Source organism: Zosterops lateralis, assembly GCF_965231275.1.
Source record: "Zosterops lateralis genome assembly, chromosome: 3".
Taxonomy (NCBI): domain Eukaryota; kingdom Metazoa; phylum Chordata; class Aves; order Passeriformes; family Zosteropidae; genus Zosterops; species Zosterops lateralis.
Window position 1 is genome coordinate 23057382 of NC_139764.1, and position 9381 is coordinate 23066762.

Here is a 9381-nt window from a genome sequence, read left to right on the forward strand (position 1 = left end):
TCTTAAGCACATTTTCCCATTGACTGGAGCTTACCTTTTATTAAGCACTGAACACGAGTGTATGGGTGTTTGCAAAAACGGGAATTAGGTTCTGACGTGACATCCTGGATCAACCAGATTTTTCCAGTGGCTTCAGCAGCTGTAGGAAAAATGTTGCTCATCAGCCTGTACCAGAAGCTGTCCTCATTCATGGCAACTGGCATGCTATAAAGCCCTTTGGAGCACAAGAACCAAAGCTCTTATGTCCTCTTACAATTCATACCACCAATAGCACTTGGGTGCCTCTCAAGTTTGATTTTTTTCTCCAGGCCCCTGAGGGTAAGACTTGCTCCATTTCATTCCCCCATCCCCAATGCAAAGTCACGATGGGTGACTCCATGTCATCCTTTGCAGGTTGTGTCAACACACCAGAATTCCATGGAGTCTGCTGTAACCTGGCAGGTCTGCTGAGATATTTGATATAATAAATCAATAAAGAATAGAAAAAGTAACATCATAATAAAATAAGGCATCATATTTTTGTGAAGCGTTCAAGTGGTCATCAAAACCCAATGGATCATATTTATTTTGAAAACTAGGTGTTGACAAGAATAAAAAGGAGAAAACCCAATAAATAGATGTTCTTTTCGCACAAGGGGGCTCCTCTCTGTGCTGCCCAACTCATTGGTCAGGCTCCTGCTGCTATGGAAGTGGACTGAGATCCATAAGGAGATCTGATGCAAAACTTCCTGGAAGAGTATCCAGATTCTTGGATGATAAAGGGACTTTACTTGAATTTCATCCCTTAGAAGTCTCCTGCAACTGCTTTCTCACACATCTACCAGTGCCATTAAGAAAAAGCCCCAGCTGGCAAAATGGTTCTAGGACAATTAAAATACTGCTTCTCTGGGCCTGAGCCTGATACTGGTTTTCACTGGCACCAGATTTAAATGACACCATGCTGAAGTGTATCTGCAGAACTACAACCAGAATAGAGGCTATAAATTAATAAATATTAAGAGAAGAAAGAATCGGTATTTAAAGCATTTGTGGATATTTCCCACCATCCCACCCCTGAAGCTTTTATCTACAATTAGTTCTCCTAAGCTCCCTATTGGGGATCATTTCATTAAATAATAGCTCAATGCTGAGTTACAGAGTGGAGTCTATAAAATACTATAAGGCATGTTAAATTATGTGTGAAGCTCAACTAGGTGGGTTGGGGAGTAGGGATTTCTATTGTCTGGAAGGTCACACATCTGTCTCCAAGGGACATGACAACAAGCAGAGATATGCAGGAGCTACCTCACTGGCTCAGGCTGTCAGTCCTTTCCTGCTCTACCTGCTTCTGTTCTCATTCAAGGATGCAGAGAAGGAAACCCACTGCACAGCCCTCCTGCCTGGCATGAACAAGAAAGTCCAGATCCAGTGAGCTCGGCCTTCTCCTTGAATTAGCTTTAGGCATGAAAATGGTTTCCTGCTATCATTAGCTTTTCCTGATGCAGTAATTAATGTGCCTTCCTGCAGAAGGAATACCAATTGAAAGGTAAAGCCATTGCCTGGAGAGAGATGGGCTTCCAAGAAAGTGCTAATTAGTCCTTATTTTGAGAAACCTGGTTAAAGCAAGAGAGCAGGTGTTGGTAGAAATTTAAAACAATCTGTACAAACATGTCCTTTCCTATGTGACAGCAGAGCTAATTACACCTCCTCGGGTCATCACTCCATTTTACCTATTATCTCTTTGTCAAAAGTGTATTCCTGCTGCCTGGCACTGGCTGCCAGAACAAACACTTCAGCACTTGGTGTCAGGGGTGAATTAACTCCTTGTCCCATCATGGCTTGAGAGGAAGGATGTTGCTACAAACCCCACTTGCTCCAAGGACAAGAAAAACCTCCCCCATCTCCTTTCAGGCATGCAGGGCATGGTGAAGTGCACCCTGCCCTGTGCCTCACTGCCCCATTGCCAGCCAGTTTCAGAGTCATCATGCTCAGGGTCAGCGTGGGAAGGGCTCAGGGATGGTTATGTGCTCCATCCCACTGCCATGGCATGCGATCAAAGCTCCACAGCCTCCTGGGAAACTGGAATGTTCCCTGGGGAAAGGTGGTGATTGACATGCCGAGAAGGGATGATGCCGTGGCAGCAGCAGAAGTAATCACCAAACCATTGCTGTTTATATAAGATGTTATGTGTGTAGGCTGTCTCAGACACAATGGGCTCGCTGCTTCACTTCCTCTCAGGCTGGGGGAGGTGTCCATGCACATCTGCAAAGCTGGATCTGAGGAAAATGGGAAGCGATCGCTCAGCACAAGCCAGCACAGGAGGAAAGCAGCCAGCTGTGGGTTCATTCCAAAAAGAATTTCCTAAGCACTCTCCCAAACCAGAGGTGTCTGCGTAGTTTAGCAAGAGTCACTCAATCTTAACTCCTGGTTTGCACCACTTCCATAGGAAGAGACAGGCTAAGCACAGTCTGCACGGGCACAGAGACACCTGTGAGTCATCACCTGGGTGACCTGGGAGACCCTCATGGCCCCCTGGGCCTTGGTTTGCTTGGATGCATGGATGTGTTGGTAATGCCTAGGAAGCAAGAACTGTTGGAGTGAAGGAACACAAACACCATGGCTATGTTTGGGAGCAAAAGCTTGCTTGTAGGGCACCTGCTGGAGCAGTGAGGTGCGTGCTCTTCCTGCAGGCAGAGGATGCTGGTAACCCCAGCAGAGTCTCTGCCATGGCCATGGGCCTCCAGCTGCAGGATGAGGATGCTCCTGCAGCCCAGGATTCCCTCCTGCCACGAGATACCCTGGCCATTCCACCTGGTAGATCTGGGATAATGAATGAGGACAGATGCAATTCTGAGGTTGTGATAAATGAGCTGAGTGCAGACAGAATATGCTCCTGACAACTGGCCATGGGACGTTTCAGCTCAAAGGTGAAACACAAGCCCAGACAGATCTGGTCCCCAGGAGGTCCAAGGAAAAGGGGCTAATTCTCAATATATTGCAGGATAATGTGAGCTTTACCTCTGTTGCAGCTGTAGCCACAGTGCAGGCTGAGCAGGACAGAGCCCTCAGTAAAACACCACATGCCTCAGCCAGCTCAGGCAGCTTTTACAGAAAGCCCTTTCCCTACAGGGAGAACCTGTTCAGCATCCACTGCTGAGCCACCTTTTCAGCAGCACCAGCACTTTCCCCAGCCCTGGGCACTTACAGCTGGTCTGAATAAATGGGAGCTGAGCCTGGGGGATGGCAGCACAGCCATGGTGGGAGCAGGAGCGGGATAGCCCCTTTCCAATCGCAGCAGAAGGGCTGTGAGGGGTGTGCTCCTCAGCAGTGCAGCTGCCCCTGCAGTTGCTCCCAGCACTCCTTATCCCAGCAGCTGAGCATGGTCCAGCTGGACACGGCAGGGAAGGCAGGGACAGACCCCCTTTGTACAGTTGATTCCAGACATACTGCCCTACACGTGCACCCTGAACAGAGGACCTGTTTAGGCTCAACTCATCAGAGCTGGGATCACACTGGGGATGAAGTGGCAAAATCATGGTGGGAGCTGGCATTTCAGACATAGGAGTGAATTGCATTCCTATGGAAATGTTTGGGTCCTATTTTCTTCCCCTGCCCACTGTTAACTTCATCAGAGGTCTGAGAGGAATGTGCATTATTGCTTGCAGAAAAAGATGGCCAGAATAGATCAGGGCAGTGTCCTTCTCCAGACACAGGAGAACCTATTTTCATGCTCATTTTTTCCTAAAACCACTGCTGACTCTTGACTCTGCACCCACTTGGAGCTATAAATTTGCTTATCAGAAGGACTGACACGGCCCTGAAATTATAAGGTCTGATTACTTGTCCCGTTAATACACATAAGGCGATGGTGATGATCCCATCCCTGAGATGAGGAGACAAGGAGAAGAGATACAGAAGTAAAGTATTTCCCGCTGAAGTCAGAGCAGGAGCTAAAGCTCCACTGCTCCATTGTCTCCCTTTTCAATCAGAGATGTCCCAGTGCTCAATTCCACAGAGGAGGGATGCAAGTGTCTTAGCAGAAACATGTTTCCCTTTCTCAGCTGGCTTGTTGTGCCCTGAAGAAACGTCCTTCCCTCTGTCTCAGTAGGTCGAGTTAGTTTGATCTTTTCTTGTGGAACACATTTCCTTAGTCCAATGTTTGCCTTTCCCATAACATCACTACAATGCTGACTCACGTCAAATTAAGGTTCAAGTATTATGCAGGAGGCTTAGAAATGTCCTGCCTGAGACCTGGGAGCTGGCTCCAGCCTGAGGATGGCTGCAGTTCAGACCTCTTCCAGCCATGATGATGACTTTAAAAATAAATCCTGTTGGTTGAAATAAGAGCATAACTTGGATATGCCGCTGGGCTTCTGAGCCACCTAGGTCAAAGCTGCTAAAGCCAGATGTGGGATCATTTTGTTTGAGTGAAAGCTGAGATTCATCATCCTGATGGCATCTGACAAAGGGATTTTAAGAAGTACACACATTTCATAGGGCTTCTAATAAGCTGGACCCACCAGCAGGTACTTTAAAGTCCAGCACAAGGTGTGGTCACCATGTATGACTCACACCAGCCCCAAAGCCCTGCTTTATCCACAGGTGATGTACCAGCTCTTGCAGCGATGGAAAAATGCTGCTGCCCAGGGTGACTCTCTGAGCATCCTGCCTTTGAAGTGTGGGATAGGGATGGGGAATATAAAACTGAATTAGCTCAGCTTATGAGTATGGGCTCAGCAAAGCAGAAGAAAAGTGTGGTTCCATGCAAATCCATGGCTGTAGCTGCTGGTGGGGTGTGTGTGCATGATTCAGTGGGAAGCTTTCCACTTACCAGCTCCTCTGCCCCTTAATCCTGCTTACTGCATGGCTGTAGGATTTGCTGGTCCTCAGAGAAGAGTTAGGGTCCAGACTGGACTGGATTTGGGATTGGCTAAGGAGAAGATCAAGGAACAAATCCATTACCTGTTGTGACTTCAGAGGCAGATAATACAAAAGCACAGCCCCCCCTGCTCCAACAGGGAGCCAGCTGAGAATTGTGCTTTTCTCCTGCAAACAAAACCTCTTTCCTCTGCCATCTGACGCTGCTTCAGATTGCAAAGAAAGGCTGCTAATGTGTTCACCCGTTGACAGAGCAGACTTGAAGAATAGTTTATGGCACCTACTGTACTCTCAGCTCAGAGATGTAAAATAATTTTCACTGTAGCTGCTGTGCAGGGCTTGGCTAGTACAGCCATGTCCAGAAATATCCAGCAAGAAAAAAAAAAAAAAAAAAGAAGAAGCTATTAAAAACACTCACACACAAGCCAGGAAACATCTTATTATAGATCTTGGTTTGAAGGAGGGAAATTAAAAACCCATACCCACACTCAGCATATGCCCAGCTATATTTGTCTGATCCATTTATTATCTTAGCCAATGCAATTTCAGTGTTGCACTACTCCAGCCTTCCACGCTAAATAAAACAACAACAGCCCAACACACAAGATGCCATCGCTGGTTTACAGCTGTGGCCTATCCTGTTTCCCTGAACATTTGCTGATTTGGCATCAGCACAACACGGAGGGAAGCGGAAGGTGGGGGTTGAGATCTGCCTGGAAGTTGTGGATCACGGTAAAGCAAGCTCTTCCCATATTTATGGAAGTGCTCCATTGGAAGTGCAGCAATTTGTTTGTGCACTGATCTTTAAAATTGTGGTGGAGAAGGCATCACTTTGATTGGGATCCTTCACTAAAGATATACCTCGTGCATGCATTTCCCAGGCTGTGGAATTACAAATCCAAGCTCTGGCAAGGGCACACTGTGCATACAGAGTTAAATATGCAATGGAAAACATTACAGCTCGGTTAGTTATTGCTCCCATAGTGCAGAGACTGGAAATCAATGCTGCAAGTACTTTATGAAGCAGTAGGAAGCTCCTGGCGCTGGATTAAAGCAGTGTGCATGTTCATGGGTGAGAGGGGAAGAAACACAGCCATGCTGTAGGCTGAGGTTCTCCAAAGCCACCTGCGGGTGTAGCCATGCCAAAAGCACTGGTGAGCCCTCTGCCTCCACAGGAGAGGAGCCATGAGATGCTCCACAGCATTCCAGTATGCTGTACCCATGCCCTTTAGGCAGGTTTGCACCAACTCCTCCTGCACAGGACAGACACCAAAATATCAAAAATTCAACATGAGCTCAACTGCTCTGTTGGCTGAAAGAGCCAAAATAGTTTGGGTAGCAAATTCTGTGTCCTTGATGCAGCAAACTTATACCGGGATCTGCAACACTCACTTTTATTAATAGCCTGGATGTCCTGAGCGTTTTTCTTTTTCAGTTCTCACGAGTTATTTTCACTATACAGCCTCCCATGATCACCCAACTTTGGGAGCTGATTGGACCAACTCGCGGGATAAATCCCCACAAATGAAAAAAACCCAAACCAATGCACACCCAGAGAAACAAGAGTGTTTCTATAAAAAGCTAGGAACATGTGCGTGGTATTGTGGGTACAAACAAGACCCAACACATATCTCTCTGCCTTTCCTCTGTTGAAAAAGGCTCATTTTGGTTCATAGGGCTTTATGTAAAGGAGATGCAGGTCATGCATCATGTGCCACTTTTGGTGGTACCTGTCCCCTGAGCAACCCACAAACACTCAAGGTACAACTCAACAAGGGTAAGGGAATTACATTTCCGTGCTGGTTCTCCTGTTTGTAAAGCAGTGCTAGGGATCAGATCTGCCTGTGACTTGCTTTTGCATGAAAACCTGCCCTCTTTTAATACTTTGAACATCCTAGGAAAGACTATTGTGCAGGGACAGAAAGTCCTCAGACACAATGAGTGCCGGATGGGTGGGGAAAAGCCTTTGGGGCAAATGCTTCACTTAATTCCCACAGCCTGTCTAGGCAGAGATGTCAGGTTGTACAGCCACAGCAGTGATGTGAAACACCTACAGCAACATCTTGGTCCTGTAAAAATCTATAGCAAAACCCTCATGAACCTTGGACTGATGCCAGGCCATGAGAACAGTGAATTGTGCAGAAAAAGGCAGAGTTAGAGAAAAGCTGCCAGAAGAAAAGGAATCAGTGCTCAGCAGGAGCTTTCAAAGGCCTTTAGGGTTTGTTTCCTCCAACAATGAGGTATCAAGGGAGCTTGCAGAATGGATTTAAGCCACTACAGTGGGACTTGAACAAATCAAGGTCTCCATGAAGATCCAACACAGACTACTGAAGGTACAGCAAAACACGCACTGAGGTCTCTGAAGATTTTAACTCCTTATCTCACTGTGCAGGTAGTACTGCACAACCACCAAATGCATGACTGCAGACCATTTCCCCCTCCCACATTCAGCTCCTGTTCTGGATCATGATCACTCACTGAATGAGAATTCTGGGTTTTGTTTTATGCCCCTCCATGAACCTTTTTAGTTTGTGCCATACTCAGGCTCCACTCTGAAGACACTTCTATTCATATTCTCAGGGGATCTGTTTGATCTTTGTCTGTATATTAACAGGATGAGCACTAACAGCACAGGGAGACATTCTTCTTGCCTCCAACTCAGGTATTTGGACACAGCCTTGCCAGCTGCCAAAGTCTTACTCAGTCCCTGGCTTGGACCTGCTTAAAGCATCTAAAATCTTCTGGGAATTTCTCTGTAAAATCCATATGAGCATATGCAAACTACTTTCCTATCCTCCAAGGTTTGACACAGCATAACCTAGAGGTTCTGGGTTGGCAAATAAACCAGGTCCTAATATATTTCATAATTCCCAGTAATATGAGTATTAGAGCTACTCTAGAAAAAGGTAAGCAAAATTTTAACTGGTGGAAAACACTGCATTTTCACCCCCCCTATTTTTGAAAATGTCTGAATATCTCTCAATAAAAGAATAAAAAAATTAGCTGGAGGTAGATTCTGCCGAGGTGAGATATGTCAGGCTGAGGCCGAGGCAAATGGGAAGCATGTGACGGTCCCTGCATGGATCACAACTCAGCCCTGGTACAGGAGAGATAAGGAGCCCCTGCCAGCACCTCCAAAGCTGCAGTGGATCCTGCCATCACAGCTGAGACATGGGGACAGGCCCCCCACATTTCGGTGTCAGCACTGAGCCTGTGGGCAAGCAGTACACCCAGTGTGATGCCATCAAGGAAAGTCGTGCAGAAAACAGTTCTGTCTGCTGCCCGAGGTGCCAGACTGTGCTTTCCCCCCAACACACACACCCACAGACCCTCCCTGCATCCTAGATGTGATGTGTGTATGTGCCCTTGTGAGAATGACAGAGGGACCTGGCCTACAACAGCACCCAAAGCTGATGCTGTTGAAAAGACAGGGAGCTGGAAGATATTTCTTCACGGCCACTAACAATATGGATATTTTAGCACCACCCCTCCACATAGCTGAGATAAAAATAACATTTCTATAAATGCACCACTGTATTCTGACATTGCACAAGAGTCCCAATAAAATCACTCCAAGGCATTAGAAAACAACTTACTATTTATCTCAGTAACACAAGCTTGTCACTCGTTTTTCCTTGTCTCTTCCCAGTAAGTCCCTACAGCCCCTGAAGGATGACTATTTTGATAAATTGCATAACAAATTACGTTTCAGGGCTGTACATCTCCATCAGAGAGTATGGATGCAGCGTAAGGCCACCTGTTTACATGAGCTATTTTGGGACACGGTGGGCAGCCCTGGCTTTCTCAGAATCCATCAGCAGTCAGTGTTTGTTTCCAAGCACGCACACGTACACCCACCCCTGCACGTCTCTCATTGACCCAATGTTCCCACATGTTCCCCCCAACCATTTCCCTTCACACCAGCGGATAACCAGGAAGATGTTCCACTTGAGAAGGTCTGATAGCAAAAGGAAAGAATTCATCTCCTCCCCATGGTGGGCTTCCAGCTTTGATCTCCTGGATAACCATTGCATCTGGTGGCCATCTGTGGTTAAAAATGGCTTCCCAGGAAAAACTGCTTAGGCTCAGCACGGGGAGGTCAGTTATTTTTAACCGAAACCCATTCCACCTTGGTGCCTCAGGAAAACAAGCACGTTCAGCAGAACTGGTCCTTCAGAGCCAACGAGTGCTATCACCATGTAATGTTGCTTTTGGCAAACAAACCAGTATCACCTACTTGCCTGGGCTCATCCACTTACAGCATGGCTGCCAAGGGAAAACAGGATGAAGAAAGGATGACACATTACTAATCTCTAACCACGCATGTTCAAAGTCCAAATGGAAAGAATGAGCACCCTTGACACCACACTCCCCTGTTTATCACCGGAATAACTGGATGTGACCGGGCAACTTTCCCCTGAGCATGAGTATTCCTCTGTCCTAAGGAGAGGGTCAAAGTGTGAGCTGTGACTCCAAACCTCTTCAGCTCCAGAGCTTCTGAGCTGGAATCTCACTTCTGAGAAG

The 9381-nt window shown here is 46.7% G+C and overlaps 1 protein-coding gene across 1 annotated transcript in view; it reads right to left on the minus strand.

The window, feature by feature from the left end:
• The window catches only part of LCLAT1 (lysocardiolipin acyltransferase 1), a 168940-nt gene extending 160215 nt beyond the window's left edge, over positions 1-8725 (minus strand). The window contains exon 1 of the mRNA XM_083857689.1: positions 8722-8725. The gene's annotated coding sequence lies outside the window, so the exon portion shown is untranslated. The remainder of the gene's footprint in view (positions 1-8721) is intronic.
• Between the last annotated feature and the right edge of the window lie 656 nt (positions 8726-9381).